Below are 19,339 nucleotides of genomic sequence, written 5' to 3' on the forward strand. Positions count from 1 at the left end.
ATGAGAGCGAACTGACGCATACAACTCTCCACCCAACCACGCTATATATAGGCCCTTGGCCTACCAAATATAGCCCCCTGAATTGCATGAGCATCCTAGCCCTTGGCCTACTACCCAAACCTACCTTAGGCCTATCATTATTCCCCCCTTGGAGAAACGTTTTCTTCCTCAAAAAAAAAAAGTGGTGAGATATTTGTAAGAACACTAATGTTTTCCACAGTGGCACACCTCAAAAATCCAGTTGTCCATTTGGTCGGAACACGATGTTGTAGGAGGTTTAATGAAATCAAGAAGAGCACCTTGATTTTCCACATTGTTGTCCCTTTGCAAGCGTCATGTGTAATCGGCCCAGATCCAACATAGCGTATAGACTCCATTTATAACTCACTTTAGTATGCTAACCAAGTTATCATAACTAAGAGGTGTCTAAAAGAATACCTCTTCTCACTTTCTATGAAAGTAACTGGATGATATAACTCATCAAGCAAAGGATAAATCCTTGACTTGTTATCAGACAACCCCAGCATAACTACTAATTGAGGTTGAGAACCTGATTCAAACACGAAGGGACTAAACTTAGTCACAACATGCTTTGTCTCATGGTAAGCAAACTCCAACTAGAGAGATAATCTTTCTAATTGGATTTCTTGTTGCTAACGTACACTCATATCGTATCCTTTAGCACAAGATTAACACTTGTAAACTTCATATCCACCTTTGGATGTACTGAGAGTACTGATTTGTGTTTCCCAATTGTTTATAGAGAGTCTCCAAAAATGGATGGTAAATGGGGGCCACAATTTCGTGCAAAATCGTTGAGTAATCAACAATGGTAGGAATAACCAACTTGGTTAAATGTACAAAGTTTAATCACTAATCTACCAACACCCGAATTGAGCCATGACCCATATTGGTGATTGGTAAACCCACAACTAAGCTCATAGAGATATTGCACATAAAGTGCAAAATGCTTCATAAGCTATTAATTTCATGAATTTGCATGTGGCTCCAAATCAACTTTTGCTAAACATTAGGGCCCATAACTCAGTGTGTGCATGTTGTTAGCAAAAAACTAATCCAAACCTACATTTTCATTACTATAACTACCGGTACATATGGAAAATGTGATGCTCATAGCACACATTAAAGAGAAGAGTAAAGAGTTCCGAGAAGAAACTGAATACTTCCTACTACAATTACTTGCAAACCTTGCTAAAACATTTGAATTGTAATAGACTGTGAAACATAAATCACATCTAGGTACAAACAATGAAACATTTTCATTAACAATACATAGCCTTGTAATATACATGAAATCATTTGTTAATGTTTTTTAGCAACATTTGTAACCTTAACAAGTCGTTCTAAGTGCTCGAATTATTTTGGCTAGTGAAATTGATCCTAATACTACATGCTCAAAGTGGTCTTCAAAATGAATGTGACCAGCACCTAGGGACTCTATCATGACACATAATTGAAAGAACAAGTGCCAATGTCAGTCCCAGAGACTCATATTCTCCACGTGTGGAATATGCCTCACATAAGGAGGTCCAAAAAAATGACGTCCTTCAAGTACGAGATGTACTTGTGTTACTCTTCGGCACCCGAAACTAAAAGTTAAATGTGAACACTTGTGTTACTATCGAGCGATGGCGAGTCCGCGTTGCTAATTGAATGATTGAGAGAGAGAAAGTGAGAGATTGGTATGTTTCTCCAAACCCTGCATGCCAGTGTCGTGCAGCTACGCTGCCATGTAGAGAAAAAGAGCAAAGAAATGCAAGCTAAGCGTCTTGAAACCTACACATTTAATGGTCAGTGATCATGGCTTGTTAACAGGCCAAGTTTAATGATTAATGTATGTCAGATGCGGCTTTAAAGGGCCAATTGATGCCTTAATGATTCCAAAAAGGAGTATGCTTGATGTGAGCCCAGATGGAATATTATGATCTAAAACTACAGTGCTTGAAGTGCTCTACCGGCCTGTCTTTACGGCTCGTCGATTGGAGCTATGGTGAAGAAGTTATGACAGTTTGAAGTTTGAGTTAATGCATATCCGTACCGGATTGGGCAACTGCAGCTGAGGTGACAGAAATGAAATGAATGCACGAGGCTGAAGTGCTCACTTTGTGGAGCACGTCGGTCTTTTCAGATCAACAATCGGAGTTACGGTTGCCAAGATATGGGCAGTTAAAGATTCACCGGGGGCCGATTCCGTGCCAGTCCGGTCCGCTCGGTCGGAGTGCCATCTGAGAATTTTGGCTACCTCAGTAAGGGTTCGTATGCGTTCTATGCAGTTTGAGAAGTCTAAAGGAATTAACGGCTCGCCAAACCGAGTCCGGGTTCATGAGATAATATGGATTGAGGCCGGTGTCAGCTGCTGCCGGCACTGCGTTGAGCTGGATAATTTTGGCATTATCTGAGAAGCTGATACAAGTAATAAACAGCCGAGTGCAAAGGAAATGTCTTTCACCAAATGCAATCACTTATATTTCCATCTTGGGGACATGTGGCACTATTCTCAGGACCTTGTTACGGGTAAGTAAATTCACGATGATATTGTTAGCTGAGAGCTGCTGAGAGAAAACTTTGTGCTTAGGAGCACTGAGTTGGCCGGCATGTATGCAATGTGGTGCCCACTAGGGCCGCCCGTCCAATATATTCAATGGCCGCCCGCCCAATGAGAAGCTTGGAAATGCCTTGGTAGAGATGTATGCCAAATGTTATGGCCTTTACAAAGGCCGGCAGCCCATAAACTTAAGGCAAGGCCACCCTCTTAAACTAAGTCCGCCCACTTAAAGCAAGGCCCACCCAATTAGAGGGTTTTATTGAGTGTGAAAGGGGGAAAGAAAGAAAAAAAAAGCGGGCATCAGCATGGCGTAGAGCAGGGATAGTGCAGCGTAGGGAGGAAGAGGAGGCTCGTAGAGCCGTGGCAGGCCACTGATGACGGTGTGCAAGGGATGAAGGGTAGGGCAGGCCCTCGCGCTCTGTTGGATGCTGCTCCAGGTGAAGTCCGTGCAACTCATATGCCTTTCCTTGCCACGTCATCACCCCGTTTCCATGCCATGTCAGTCACGGCGCCGTGACTGCGTGGTGGGGGCCAAATTTGAGAGGGCTAGCTCTTTTGCATGCGAGTAGGCAAGAAAACGAGGAGAGGAGAAGGGGGTTTTCGAAGCAAAACGAGAGGGGAAGTGAAGTGAACCAAGCAAAAGAGGACAAGGAAATATCTTTCTCTCTCCCTCTCGAGCATGAACGAGATTGAAAAGCCAACGAGAGCAAGGAAGCCAACGAGGGAGGTCATGGCATGAGGGGAATGAAAGGGAACCAAGCCAAGGAATCAAGGGAATCTCTTTCTCTCTCGATCTCCAACCAACACAGGAGGGAAGCTTCAAGGAGCGGAGCAAGAAGGCAATTCGAAGCAACGAGGAGATAACGTGGACAAGGCAAAGCTTCTTTCTTTTCTCTCTCTCAAGAAGGAAAGGAGAGACTCTTCTTCTCTCTCCCTCTCGAGCTTGTCGAAGTCGAAGCAAAGCAAAGGAGGGTTAATTTCTCTCCCTCTCTCTCGGATAAGCAAAAAGGACTTGTTCTCGTGCACAAGCAAGAAGACTCTTTCTCTCTCTCTCTCTCTCTCTCTCTCTCTCTCTCTCTCTCTCTCTCTCTCTCTCTCTCTCTCTCTCTCTCTCTCTCTCTCTCTCTCTCTCTCTCTCTCTCTCTCGTCCTCGAATAGGAGCAAAGGGGGAAGCTTTCTCCTACTCCGATCCTCGGCAAGATATACAAGGCGAAGCTTTGTCTCTCCTACTCGAGCTTGAACAAGAAGCAAGCAACGCAAGAAACTTGTCAAAGCGAATCAAGCAAGAAGAGGAAGGAGCTTGAGACTTTTTCCGAAGCAACTAAGGCAGGAAACTTAAGGTAATCAAAAGCAAGCTTGAATAGGGCAAGTTTGGTCGAGGCAACCAAAGGAGTAAGTAGAGGCAACCAAGCAAGAGATAAACTTTCGGCTAGCAATTGAAGATCAGAAGGAATTTAAAACCTGTGAGCGGCAATTAAGCCAGTGCACAGCATAAGGAGCAGGAAGCTGCGGAATAATCGACAGAATTGAAGCTTGCTGAATCTAAGGGAATTTGAAGCAGATAAAGTGGCATTAGAAAATTTCCATCACCGTTGTTGTAATTAGGGTTGCAGAGAAACACACACAGCTTGGAGAAGACGAAGGAAGCTCAAGGCACACAATAGAGAATGTATAACTTAGTGTGCAATGGAAAGATAGATAGCCCTAGAGTGATGGGCGTCTATACAATGCAAGGGGGAAAAAACCTGTAAAGAGGGAAAAAATGCCCCGACGGTCCTAGTGTGTTCACACACATCACTACCACATGTATATGGTAACAAATCCCCCCTGGAGTGATGCGGTGAACGAGAGCTGGCACATGTATAAAGGGAAGTGCCATGCCCTGAGGACAGGATCAGTCCACAAAGGGGAGTAAGCCCAAAGCTTTGCGGAAAGCTTCAAGCTTCTCACGAGACAATGCCTTTGTGAAAAGATCTGCAAGGTTTTCCTGTGTTGGCACATAAGCCAAGCTGATCTCTCCTGCTGAGAGCCTCTCCCTGACATAGTGGTAATGCACCTCAATGTACTTTGTGCGAGCATGAAAAACTGTCACGCAAAGTGTGCACTAGCCTTTTTGGCATACCTCTAGCCTGCTCATTTTCAGCCCTTTCCTCATCAAGTACATCATGTACATCTGCATCAGTAATAGGCTGATCTAAAACATTTTCAGAAACCCCCATAGGCTGTACATTTGCCTCATTGGAACTTACATTCGTATTTTGCACCACTGAAAAGAGGCAACAAAGTGTCATAAATGTCGTGTGAGCTTACATTGCTATCTCTAGTACATGATAGCAAGGGCCGAACAGAATCTTCCACAAACACTACATCCCGTGAAACCAGAATACTTTTTGTTTGCGGATGATACAACCTGTATCCTTTGCTTTCAGCACTATAACCAACAAAAGTACATTTGACAGCCTTATCATCCAATTTTCTGCGCTGCACTTGTGGCACCAAAGCATATGCCAAACAGCCAAAAACACGCATGTGCTCAATAGAAGGCTTTCTATCATGCCATGCTTCATATGGAGTAATAGACTGCAACGCTTTTGTAGGACACTTGTTTAGTACATAAGTGGCACACATAATGGCCTCAAGCCAAAAAGAATGCAGCAAAGCTTGACTTTTGACCATACATCGTGCCATTTCCGTCAGTGACCTGTTTTTCCTTTCAGCAACACCATTTTGCTGAGGTGTATAAGGCACTCTACATTGGTGTTTTATCCCACGACTAGCCAGAAATGCATTAAATTCATGAGACATACAGTCCCCCCCTCGATCGGAACGGAGGGTGCCCATAGTACATTTCGAGACATTTTCAGCCATAGCCAGAAATTGTTTGAAGCACATAAAAACTTCGGAATTCGCTTTAAGCGGAAATACCCATGCATGCCTGGAGTAATCATCAATGAAAGTCAAACTCCTTTTAAGGCCCCTTTGTGAGTCCAAATTTTGCCTAATGCTTCTTGCTCAACCATGATATACATGAACTGCCAAGCATGAAACAAAAACCACTTGTGGACACTCGCGTGTCAAAACAACCAGCCCAATCTGAGTCCGAAAAAGCATGTAAGTCTGGCGGCAATGATCCCCCCTTGGGATAAAACAAGCCAAGATGTAAAGTGCCACTAAGGTAGCGGAAAATCCTCTTGACAGCCTGCCAATGCTTAGACCCTGGGCTATGCATAAATGTGATGACCTGTGAGACTGCAAATTGAATATCCGGCCTTGTGTTGCATACATAAATGAGGCAGCCAACAACAGTTTGGTAAAGAGTGACATCAACAGGATCGCCAGCATCATGTAGACTCAACTTCAAACCCGTTTCCATGGGAGTGGCAATAGGTTTGCAATCCTCAAGTCCAAACTTACATAGCAATGTCTCTATGTAACTTTTTTGACACAAGGCAATACCACCATCACACTGCTTAAACTGTATACCCAAGTAATGATGCAACAGCCCCAAATCTTTCATCTTGAAAGTAGCATTCAAATCAGCCTTAAATTCGGCAATATGTCTCTCATTTGGTCCAGTGATCAGCAAATCATCAACATAAAGAACCACAATGAGAAGTACATTACCCTCACGCTTTACATACAATGTGGTTTCTGTTGGACTCTTACGAAAGCCTCCTTTAACCAAATGAGTGTCAGCTTTCTCATACCAAGCACGAGGAGATTGCTTCAACCCATACAAAGCCTTCTTACATCTGCACACTTTGTCCTCTTGTCCTTTTATGACAAAACTGCGAGGCTACGTTACATAAACTTCCTCAAATATGTCACCATTCAAGAAAGCAGTAACAATGTCTGATTGATGTACATCCCAACCAAAATGAGCTGCCAATGCACATAGAAAATGCACAGTAGTCATATGACAAGTGGGAGCAAAAGTCTCTTCATAATCTATGCCTTTTTGCTGTGCATAACCCTTTGCAACAAGTCGAGCCTTATGGCGATCGCGATCTCACCATCCGGTTTGCGTTTCAACTTGTAAACCCACTTCATACCAATGGACTTTTTGCCAGGAGGCAAATCACATAAAGTCCATGTGTCATTTTCTATAAGTGCATCATATTCTGATTGCATGGCAGCCATCCAATTTTTTGAATTTTGTGCTTCATCAAAAGTCAGAGGCTCCTCAACATCATGTAAGCTAGACACAGCCAAAGCATAACAATCTGATGCATAAGATGCATGGAGAGAGCCTGAACGAGTACGACTAGACAAAGGTGCATCCAATTTACTATCACGCAAAGTGTGCACCAGCCATTTTGGCATACCTCTAGCCTGCTCATTTTCAGCCCTTTCCTCATCAAGTACATCATGTACATCTGCATCAGTAATAGGCTGATCTAAAACATTTTCAGAAACCCCCATAGGCTGTACATTTGCCTCATTAGAACTTACATTCGTATTTCCACCACTGAAAAGAGGCAACAAAGTGTCATAAATGTCCTGTGAGCTTACATTACTGTCTCTAGTACATGACAGCAAGGGACGAACAAAATCTTCCACAAACACTACATCCCGAGAAACTAGAATACGTTTTGTTTGCGGATGATACAACCTGTAACCTTTGCTTTCAGCACTATAACCAACAAAAATACATTTGACAGCCTTATCATCCAATTTTATGCGCTGCACTTGTGGCACCAAAGCATATGCCAAACAACCAAAAACACACATGTGCTCAATAGAAGGTTTTCTATCATGCCATGCTTCATATGGAGTAATAGACTGCAAAGCTTTCGTAGGACACTTGTTAAGTACATAAGTGGCACACATAATGGCCTCAAGCCAAAAAGAATGCGGCAAAGCTTGACTTTTGACCATACATCGTGCCATTTCCGTCAGTGACCTGTTTTTCCTCTCAGCAACACCATTTTGCTCAGGTGTATAAGGAACTGTACATTGGTGTTTTATCCCACGACTAGCCAGAAATGCATTAAATTCATGAGACATATACTCCCCCCCTCGATCGGAACGGAGGGTGCCCATAATACATTTCGAGACATTTTCAACCATAGCTAGAAATTGTTTGAAGCACATAAAAACTTCGGACTTCGCTTTAAGCGGAAATACCCATGCATGCCTGGAGTAATCATCAATGAAAGTCACGAAGTACAGGTAATTGCCCAAGGACGGAGTTTGCATGGGCCCACAAACATCACTATGCACAAGATGCAACCTGCATGTGGCCCGAACTGAACTATCCTTTGGAAACTTAGAACGTTGCATCTTACCCAAAATACAGCCTTCAAAAACATGTTTGACAGGTGCTTCAAGAGGCGGCAAAGAAGCAACCATATCAGATTTCTGGAAACGCAGCAAACTGGATAAATTTAGATGACCAAAACGTGCATGCCAAAGTTTTGCATCTGAAATAGCCCTTGAATCTACAACAGCATTTGCAGAATTTTATCCACACTTGTCATACAAAGTGAGCTTATACAGCCCATGTCACAAAAGGCCATATGCAACAATTTCATCGCCAAAACTAAGATCATGAGCTGTACATCGGTCATCCACAAATTTGACTCCAAGTCCAAGTCTAGCAAGTGCGGATACAGACAAGAGATTCTTCTTGATCCCAGGTACATAAAGTGCATCAACGAGTGTGAAAGAACTGCCATTAGCAGCAGTAAGCACAATCTTTCCAACTCCCTGAACTGGATAAGAGGCATTGTTGGCACAAGTGACTGAATTCCCATGAGGGACAGACTCGAGAGAGGTAAACAATTCACGATGTGAGGTAATGTGCTTTGTAGCACCACTGTCGAAATACCACACATGTGAATCTGAAGCAACAACTGACACGCATGCATCATGGACAGCAAGATTGTAAGTGCACTTTGCGCTAAAAGCCCATTCTGCATCAACATCAGCATCACAGTCTCCTTTCACAGAAGACTCAACAATGGCTGCATTTGTAGTGGAACCAGCATTTGCAGTGGAACCACCCTCTTTCTTCTTAGCCTCTTTGGACTTCAACTTAGGACATGACTTGATCAAGTGATCATTGGCTTTACAATAATGGCAACGCATCTTCTTTTTGCCCTTATCACCAGAATTGCCAGACGAAGTACTGCCAGCAGAAGCATTAGGAACAGAATTTTTGCCACTCGCAGTAGAACCATAAGAAGTGGCTGCATTACTATTACCACCCTTTCTTTGAGAAGCAATAAAAGCCTGTTCAACTGCACGCTGCCTAGTCCTGTTTTTTGCTAGAACGTGACTCTCGCAACAGCAATGTGCATAATGCATCAAACTTGACAACTTCAGGATTTCCTTGGGTCATCAGTCTCCAAGTACTAGCAAAAGTCTGGTAGGAGTCTGGTAAGGCATCAAGAACAGTCTGCACAAGGGAACTGTTTGAAATGACTTCACCTGCAGAAATAAGCTGCTCATTGATATCCTTGACACTAGCAAGGAAAGTGTCCATATCATCTTCCTCATGCATAATCTTCGACTCCAGCTCTTTACGCAGCAAAGCAATTTTAGCCTCATTGCGGCTTGCATAAAGACCTGCTAAAATATCCCAAGCCTGTTTTGCAGATTTTGCTGAACAGATGTGAGGAACAATGGTGTGCTTCACAGACAACGCAATCAATGCATGAGCCTGTGCATCCTTAACATCCCAACGAGCTTGTTCTGTCGTAGGCAAAACAACTCTAACAGCTGCAATCCTTGCAGCAAGACCTGCAACATCCTCAACATCGCCTACATCCTCAGAACTAGGATGTACATCAAGAACATGTTGCATCATATAAGCCCACATAGGGTAGTTGTCCCCATCCAACTTTTCCTCAGCAGCAAACATCTTGAACACATCTGTGTTGTTGTTGTCAGTCATGGTAAAGTAAAGCATGTGAGCGGAAATTAAGCCAGTGCACAGCATAAGGAGCAGGAAGCTGCGGAATAATCGACAGAATTGAAGCTTGCTGAATCTAAGGGAATTTGAAGCAGATAAAGTGGCATTAGAAAATTTCCATCACTGTCATCAGCTAGAAATTGATTTAACATTCTGTTAAGTCCGGTGTCGTTAACGGCCCGGTTAATACTGTAAAGCGGAAGCTTAAACTCCTGGTTAGCAGATGACCCAAGTGACGGTGCTGTTAACAGCCCGCCATGGCTAAAGATTAAGTTGTACTCAGATGGATTAATCGATTAATTGATGATTACGGTGATTTCCAGATTCAATTACATCTGTTGTTCTTGTTCTCTCTCTTTCACACCTCCCACAGACAGAGGCCCGGCGCTTGCCCTGCTCACGTAGCGAACACATATCCCGCGACATCAGTGATGGCAATTGCCATCCTCCGCCCCGTGAGCATATTGATGGATCCTACGGCATGAACAATGGAGTTCACGTTCCTCCCCCGGTTGTTTACAAGGGGCGATGCCCACGATCTTCCTATCGGGTTTCCTCCTTTCCCCAAGCAACCACTCCCATGACTCTTCCCTTACTACCAATTCATGCTTTGCAAGCAAGGGTGTTGTCACACCTTTGTCAATCCTGCCTTTTGAGCTTCATGAGAAGACCGAGAGAGAATACACCAAGCGATGCCATGCCTCCATGCTTCATGGAGGGGGAGAGAGATTGAGAGAGTGACCAAGAGGGAGAGAACACTAGTCCATGCCCTACATCCTTCCCCTCCTCCATAGATGCTCTCTCCTTAGCTTTGATACAAATATGAGATAGAGGGAACTGACGCATGCAAATCTCCACCCAAACACGCTATATATAGGCCCTTGGTCTGCCAAATATAGCCCCCTAAACTGCATGAGCATCTCAGCCCTTGGCCTATTACCAGACCTACCTTAGGCCTTACACTAAATTTTCTCCACAAACGATATGAGCTCAGATTGTTTTTACACCTTGCAAGCTTAGGTCACATATGAGGAATAGAGGTCGTCTTGGGGTATCAGAGGTATGTACACCTAGCAAATTTCAAATTTTCACCCAAAACGTGTTAGATGAAGGGCCAAAGGGTCTGAGTGACTCAGTATGGCTAGGAGCTAAGGGCAAGGGCATAAGGTTAAGGAGTCCTACTTGCAAGAGCCAAGGGCTATAAGTAGGGAGGTTGGGAAGAGATCATTATGCATGTCCATCCCTAGGTCTCACATTGGTATCAGAGCCTCAGGTTTTTGGGAGCAAAGAACGTGGTCCGTGGTCTTGAATGTTCATGCAATTGGAGAAGACAAAGGCCGTGTGTCGAGGGACTTGGCAGGAGGACAAAGCCATGGGGCGTGTGCAAGGCGACTTAACAAGGGGAGAGGCTACCGTCAATCAACGCCAAATTGCACAAGAAGGAGCTTCACGAGTTCGCGCTGGCTTGGGGACAAAAAATTGTCACTGTGGCGACCCGAGCTGAGCTGTGTAGCACGCACCATCTCTCCTACTCTCTTTGACGTCGCTGCAAACCCACCATAGCCAAGTTTTTGGAGGTATATTCATATAGGGCGGCCAAGGCCTCCAAGGCTTACCAAATTGCAACTAAGGGTGCGTGCCCACCCAAGACACACACCCTTCAACAATTATCTCTAGCCACCAAGGCAAAGCACGTCCTTTGAAGCGAGGGAAGTTTGTTAAGAATTCAAAGGTTGCTGAAATTTTGTTATCTACAAAAAATTACAGAATATTCTAAAGTTTTCAAAGCAATTGAAGTTGTCGAAAGTTCTAATTTTTCAAAGCAGTGGAAGTTGTTGAACTTTGGTATAGCAAGCAATAGCGTTAAATCCATTGGCAAAAGATTGAGGGAAATCTCGCTGTCATGAAATCTCACAAGATTTTTTGGTTTAAAACGGTTGAAAGTAGACAAGGTCTTTCTTCCGACAACCATATTGGACAACAACTCATAGTAGTTCCATATCAACTTTTCTTTGTGATTCGACAAAGCAATTAGCATGACTAATTCATTTGTCTTATGAGAGTTCTTAGGCGGTTACGAACTATTCTCAATCGGTGACGTTTTTTCTTCAAGGTATTTCTTGATTTTGATTTAGCAAAACTATACATCATGGACCCCGTATTTGACTCTCTAGACATGGAGCTTCATGAGAATCATTTATTTGATTTTGAACTTTCCTAAAGGGAATCAACCCCTCCTCCCTAGAGTGTCCTCAAAATTATGGAGGATACTAGTCTGAAGCAAAGAAGTATGTCATGTATCACGACCTCCAAATATTGATGACCAATTTTGCAGATTGGTTGTTCGAGTTCAACTGCTCGCTACTAAGTGGAGCAGCTTACGGACTTGATCAACTCATCCATCTCACAAGTTGTACTCTCTTCTCATGGGAAAAAAGGTTGAACAAGTATCAGTCAACGTGGCCAAGAGGAGACTTTCACTTACAGAGTTTAAGAGAGAAAAAATACAGAAGTTATGCTTTAATTGCATGGGACAACATTAAAGAAAACATTGTCCCCAGGTACTGAACTCATAGGACCATAATGAATGTAATTAATAACTTGTCAACTATATTATATGTCATTAACTAGGTATCTATTTTCTCAGCTCTTTGTATAAGATACAATAGACAGATATATAAAGCCTATGTAATCTACAAATTGCAAATGTTGCTTTTTGCTTTGACTCTCATATGGGTTGACTTCTACATACACATGATAAATAAATAAGATATGGTATACCTATGCCTTTGTGAGCATGGCCCTTTAAACCATGTACACTCTCTCCTACCCAATGCATGCTAGGTGAACATTTGTGAACGCAACACATATCTATGAGCACAATTATTTCTTGCAATACTTATGGTGAAGCAAGGCTTCCATGAGCACAGCTTCATATCTATGTATATGCATTCAATGCTACCCTACATTGCTCCGCCTTCTAATGTTAGGGACAATGGTCACAAAGGATTGAATTTTCTAATTTGATACCTTTGATAGCTAAGCTTCAAGAGCTATCTATTTCAGTATTGGGTAATCTAAGGAATCTCCAATAACATACACGACTCGGCAAGGTCGAATTCCTCTGTGAAAATTTGACAAGGTTGGTTTTTTTCAGCATTGACATATGTTTGTTAGTAGGAGAAGCTGTTAGATATACACATTCGCTCCATCCTCTCTCAGTATTTTTCATGTATTTAATTGAATCAAGGCTTCAATTTAGACATATTGCACATAATTTTTCAAAGTTTGGAATATGCTATTAGCATAGGGACATATATGGCATCTGCTCACATTGGGGAGACCATCATTGAATCCAAGGGCTTATCACACTATTTTTCTGCTATGCATACCTAACATGCCAGTATTTTGGACTCATTCCACAAAAACATAGTACACTTCCGCTATAACATCAGCTACTTTGTTTAGAAAGAGTTGATGTTGGGTATCATTGATTGTGATTGTTGTATATGATTACATCGGCGAGCAATTTTTGTGCACAAGGTGCTAGAAATACAAATGATGTTTTCTATGGATAGCAAGTATGCATGCGCCTCTCTATAAAACACATAATTCATGCGACGACATGAATAGATTAAGAGAGCCTTCAATAAGTAATCTCTTGTTAAAAATCCAAGAAAATTTAGTCTAACTACTTTCTTCTCTTCTGTCTGTGGAGAGGTATGATTATTTTGAGATTCAATTGTGAGTAAGATTCCAACTTGAAAAGAGATGTTGTTTAGTTCTGGCACTGATTATATCTCTAGGAGTGGTATTTTTAGGGGTCTGACCCAGCTAACATACAATCACTTGTTGAAATTCACAATTTCATTTTGTCACATTTGTTCTTTCAATGAAATAAATCCGCAATCTGCCAAGGGATAGTGGACAAGTTCATCTTCCAAAGTTGATTTCAATCACTATTAGACATGATAGACTGCGTTCGTCATCGTTGGCTGCTAGGTTGAGCAGTTTTTCTGTAGAGTCTCACCAAGGGGTTTGACATTCTCAATTTTAACCAAGGGGTTTGGATTGCAAAGGCAACACCCAGGGTTATCGGTAGATTACGGCTTGATTTTCGCTAATCTTTCAATTAGTGTCTCTAGGCCTTTGCAGGTGGAAAATTTGGGCATGTGCAATTGTCTACGGGTAACTGAACACTATGTTCAACTTCCAAGTGCACATATGATTTGATCTCATTTTTGAATATGTTTATTTTTCCAAGTAGGATGTATAACCTTCTATGTTTTCATCCATTTTGCTCTTTAGATACATGACAAGGTCATGTAGGAGCAAAGTATTTTGGGCCGTAGTGTCCAAAGTACATTTTTGCATTATGCAGTTATGGCCCTACATGTAGGGTTCGGTTAGGAACATATTGTCACAAGAGGAATAACATGGTCTAGGAACTCATGGAATTTGGTTTAGCTAGTGTGGAGCAAGCTTAATGTGGGTCCTCTCACTCAAGTCACTGAGTGTTTACAGTTACCTCCACACACAAGTACCTCTTGTACTTGATGGATGTCCTTTTTTTGGACATTCTTATATGAGACGTATTCCACACGTGGAGAATATGAGTCTCTGGGACTAACACTGGAACCCATTATTTGAATTATGTGTCGCGACAAATTCCCTAGGTGCTGGTAAAATCTATTTGCTAGACCATTTTGAGCACATTGTATCAGGAAAAATTTTAATGGCCAAAATTGTCGGATACTTAGTAAGACTTGTTAAGGCTACAAGTATTGTTAAACAACGTTAACAGATGGTTGTTATAGACGTAGCAAAGTTATGTTTTGTTAATGAACTAGTTCATTTGGTATCTAGATGTGATGGATTTTCACATTCTATTATGGTCTAAATAGGTTAGCATGGTTTTCATGTGGAAATTATTTAGCATGCACACTAGGTGTTATGGGCCCTAGTGTTTAGCAAAGGCTGATTTGGAGCGGCATGCACATTCATGACATTAGTAGCTTCTAAAGCATTTTACACTTTATGTGCACTACCACTATGAGATTAATTGTAGATCTACCAATCATCAATAGAGGTCATAGCTCCATTTGGGTGTTTGTAGGTCAATTAACTAAAGTTAACCAATGGAAATCCAGACATACCCAATGGCCCCTCTCTTAGCTGCATTTAAGGATTTAACTTTAGCATATACATCATCTGATCATGGATGGATGCCATCTCCAACTAGGAAGGAATGTATGTGATTCTCAACCTCAATGTAAGCCTTGGCTGACTTTATCTATACTCCTGTAAACCTTCTCATGTCTTGTATTCTTGTGCATCCTTTTCCATAATTGCATTGGCATAGATGCTAGACATCAATGTATAAGCAATTGCACAACCGCCTTTATCAGGCACTCGATCGAAGCACTGTTCTCCTAATGTCACATCGTTATGTGTATTACAATAGCCAACTATGGAGGTGTCCATTAGATCCTCTGCCTCCAGATATCCACCATCGAATCTAGGGTAGGTTCTAAGTTATGGTCCTGCCATACGGACTTGAAATGTCAGCATGCCTCCTCAATCTTGTTGGCATGATTGCAAGCGGAGAAAAAACTGATGCAAGTCACATCATTTGGTTTGAGTCGTGAATCTAGTGCTCTGAAAATAAGCGGAAGCCAAGGAGAAGTTGCTCTGTAGAGCACACCCAACGATTATCGCACTCCAAGTAACAACATTTCTTACCGGCAATCGCTGCAATAGCATGTAAGCATCCTCTAGACTCCCACAACTTACATACATATTTATAAGTGCACTGCGTATATGGAAATCAGATTCATGCCCCTTGTCAATTACCTATGCATGAATCGATTCTCCATGCAACAATGCTGGTACAAGCATTTATCAGGGAATGAATGTAACCCTAACTTGTTGTATTTCTCTTTGCACCATCCCTTCAAACAATAAAGAGCCTCGTCCCCATGCTCTTAGTAGATTGCCACATAAAATGTTATAACATGGACTACATTGATCACAGGTTACGCACATCATGGTCAAGTAGAGGAAGCACTTCATTGTGCAAAGAAAATAGAAGTGGGAGTGTCGTCAGCTGAACAAAATCACCTTTATTGTGCTTCTCAAATCATGCTCTAGCATTGCAGCTGTAGATCAAAACAAATGGGTACATGACCAAGTTATTGGAAGGGGCCTAGATACCATTTATTGGCAACTCCCTTGTTGGCATGTATGGAAAGTGCGGCAACATGGAGGAGGCTCATGCAACATTTGATAGACTACCTTACAAAGATCATGTGTCATGGAGTGCCTTGATTTTTTATTATGGACACAATAGACAGGGTCAACATCAAGATTTTTGGCCTTCAAATACATGTCAACCAGTGCACCACCAACAAAACTATATGACTCAAAACCATTCATGACAGTATGAGCATGCACTTGCTTGCCAATCTCTAAAGGGAGTCCAATAGCAGAGCATGCTTTAAGAACTGCTACATATAAAGGACCATCTATCAATACTCCTGAGTTGAGCATGCTTTAAGAACTACTACAAATAAAGGACCAACTGTCAATACTCCTGAGTTGAGCATCTCATGATAAAGAGGAAGAACTTGGTCGTTTTCACCAAGCCTCGCATGGGCCGAAATAATGGCACCCTAGGTAGAAGCATTATGTTTTTGTAAAATATTGAAAAATTGATGAGCTTGGGCAAGATTCCCAAAGTACACATGCATGTGAATCAAGAAATTTGCTAATGTACTATCTGTTTCCAGATCATTTTGTAATATGAACTTCTGAAGTGCTTCTCTACCTAAGTGGTTACGCTCATCTATACAACACTAAAGATGAATCTGAAGCTCATTAAGGATCCCTGGGTGATCCAAGCTATTATCTAGGTCAAGTAGTGGAAACAACCCTCCACCACGTTGGCAAGGAATTGCAAGGGAAGCATATGCATCATTTCAATTGCAACACTGCATGTCGATCTAGAGCCGGTGGTGTAGTCAAACTTGGTCAGTGCTAGGGGTGGACACAAGCGTGGATATGGATGTCCACAGGTGCATGGAAAAGTGGTAAAGCATGAGTGAAGGTCTTGGGTAGATAGGTGATAGCGGAAATGTATGTATGATGTGGTGGAGGGCTCACGAAGGGACCAATTGGGATGGCAGGTCTAGGTGTCCAAAGGGGTGGAATTGTGCCTGGGAATGTGGTCTTTGAAGTGCTTTATGAGCCGGTCCAAACGGCTCCTCAAAGGGAGCTATAACTCATGGAGAGGTCGAGTGTGCTAAAGTTTTGGTCACAATCACTAAACAAGACCAGGTGTGGGCCATTATGGCAGGGTACATGATTGACAAGGCGAAAAATCTTCTCTCAAGGTGGCCCTTGGAAGGAGTCAGGAATTCACGATAAATTGCTGGCACTTCCATGGGCCATCGTGAGAGTAGGCAACATCACAAGTCAGCTGGTCCATAAGTGTAACAGAGCTGCCTAATCCCTTGGATGGAAGGAGGCAACCACGTACTTTAACATTCCATAACACACTAGTCCCCGTAGCTCTCAAAGGTGGGTAGAGATTTGTTGTATCCATTCCGAAGAGAGATTGCTAGGAAGATTAAAAGAAAAAGGGATTTGTCATCTAGCTCAATTTTGGGATGGCAACAATACGAGGTGGAAAGATGCAGACCAGCTAACTTTAGAGTTTCATCTCAATGGAAATGAAATACTGCTATTAAACAGAGCTGCCAAAGATCTGGATAATGTTTTGATGCCTATTTGTGAGGCTGAATTTGAGTGGGAAGCTTGGCAACAAAAACTTCTATAATTTACAAACCAAGGAAATATACTACACCTTGATGATTAAAACAGATTGGTTCTCCCCCTCAATAAATAGTGGCATAAGCAATGGCCAAAATCTGGGTGGGGATCGATCACGAGTAACATATGGAACCCCTAGTGGCCCCTTGCGATGAAGATTTTCCTATGGAAGGTATTGTGGGGGGACTATTCCTTCCAGCAATAAGATTCTTGCCAGAAAGATTGGATCAGACTAGTGCTTAGGTTGCAAAGCGGCAAGCCAAGACCTTTCGCACTTGTTCAAAGACTGCAAGACTATCAGTGGCCTGGCAGGCAAAGTTTGCAAATGGATCCAGAAGACATGGAGGATTATGTTCTACAAGAAAGATCTAACCTTGGGAGGGAAGATTATAAAGAACCAAGCCTTGCGTATTTACACGCAAATTGTTCGCTTTTGCTGTTTTAAACAGGCATGGAGGACTAGGAACTGGCCCGTGTTTGAAAGCGACCTCTCTACTACTCGCTTAAATGAGATTATCCAAGAAACCAGGAAAGTGATAACATCCATTGGGAAAAGGAGGAGTTTTGATGAGTGGAAACAAGATGTTCAAGCCTTCACTGTCAATGCTAATTAACACCACGTTAGTTGTATCTCTGAGCTTGCCCACGTTTGTGCCCGCTCCTACTAGTGCAAGCAATTGTGGAAGGCCAAGAACCGACACAGCTGAATAAGGTCCTCTTGTTAGCTAGGTACACATAGTTTGCGCAAGAAAGTAGGGATGTGTTCTTCTCCAATGGAAATCATATGAGCTATAGAGTTTGGATCCAGGATATCTAAAGTAGCTCGGGTTCGATGCCATTGGACCCACCAATGTAACTTCCTTAGTAATTCTCGTACTCATCGTAACCTATATGTGGAAAGGTTGTCCCCTCAAAGCACAAGTTGTGATTGAAGATCATTGCACATTTTGTGCTGAATTAATATAACATATCCACTCACTATTGTGAGTATAGCAAAAAAAAGAAAGGGTTATTGCAAGCCTTGTGACTAACTATCACATCAAGTGTAAGGTGGGATCAATGGCCCCAAATACTCGATTTGGTGGGATTCGATTTCAACTACTGGATCCCATGTTAAACTTAAGTGGACTCTTTGTCATTTAATCTAAGTGAGAAATCCTAGTGAACCTAGTTATGATCGTTAAAGTGTGAACTCTTTTTGTGCTCTCAAACGAACTTGAGGTGAACCAAAAGTAAATCACGTGTGTTCTCAAGTGAAATATATGCTTGATGTGCTATCAAGTGAACTATGAGGTGTGAGGAAAGACTTGAGGTGTTCTCAATTGAGTTGTATGCTCCATGTGAACTGATATGCTATTAAGTGACCTCCAAGTGAACCAAAAGTAAATTACATGTGAATAATGATTCTAGTTCTCACTTTAAGACTACGAAGATGCCTATAAGTTCACAACCACATGATACCTCAAGAGTCTAAACTAACATAATATGGCGGCAAGGGGAGCCCTTTACATGTGTCGAAATCTGCAACATGAAGGGTAAACTCTAAAATTGAGAGAAGCCTTTGTGCACGTGATGAAAGAGGGAGAGAGAGGGAGAAAGAGGCCACGTGGCCATACTAGTAAGGCATTGTTTTTCATTTGGGAGATGCCGAGTTTATTGTCACCTTTTGTTTTTCTTCTGACAATAGATTAATGGCCTACATTGTTCGGTTGCACGTCATTGATCCCTGCTAACCATGGAGGTGGCAATTAGGCTATGTCAAATTGCCATGGAGCACACATCTCCGTCAATCAATATCCCATACTCACAAGAATGAGGTATGCTTTAGGCGACACAGATTCACAATAGCTAATAACAAGTGTTGAATTGTCAAATTTTTTTGCTAGAAAGTGCACGGAAATCTCTCATGTCCAAGACTTATGGCAAGTTTTGAACACCATTGGCGTCTTGTTTTCAAAACAATGTGCACATCCCATCAAGGATGAACACCCCTTACCCGTTTTCTTTTTCGTTGTGAGCAACCTTAC

Source organism: Adiantum capillus-veneris, chromosome 6, assembly GCF_014529385.1.
Source record: "Adiantum capillus-veneris isolate H3 chromosome 6, ASM1452938v2, whole genome shotgun sequence".
NCBI lineage: Eukaryota > Viridiplantae > Streptophyta > Polypodiopsida > Polypodiales > Pteridaceae > Adiantum > Adiantum capillus-veneris.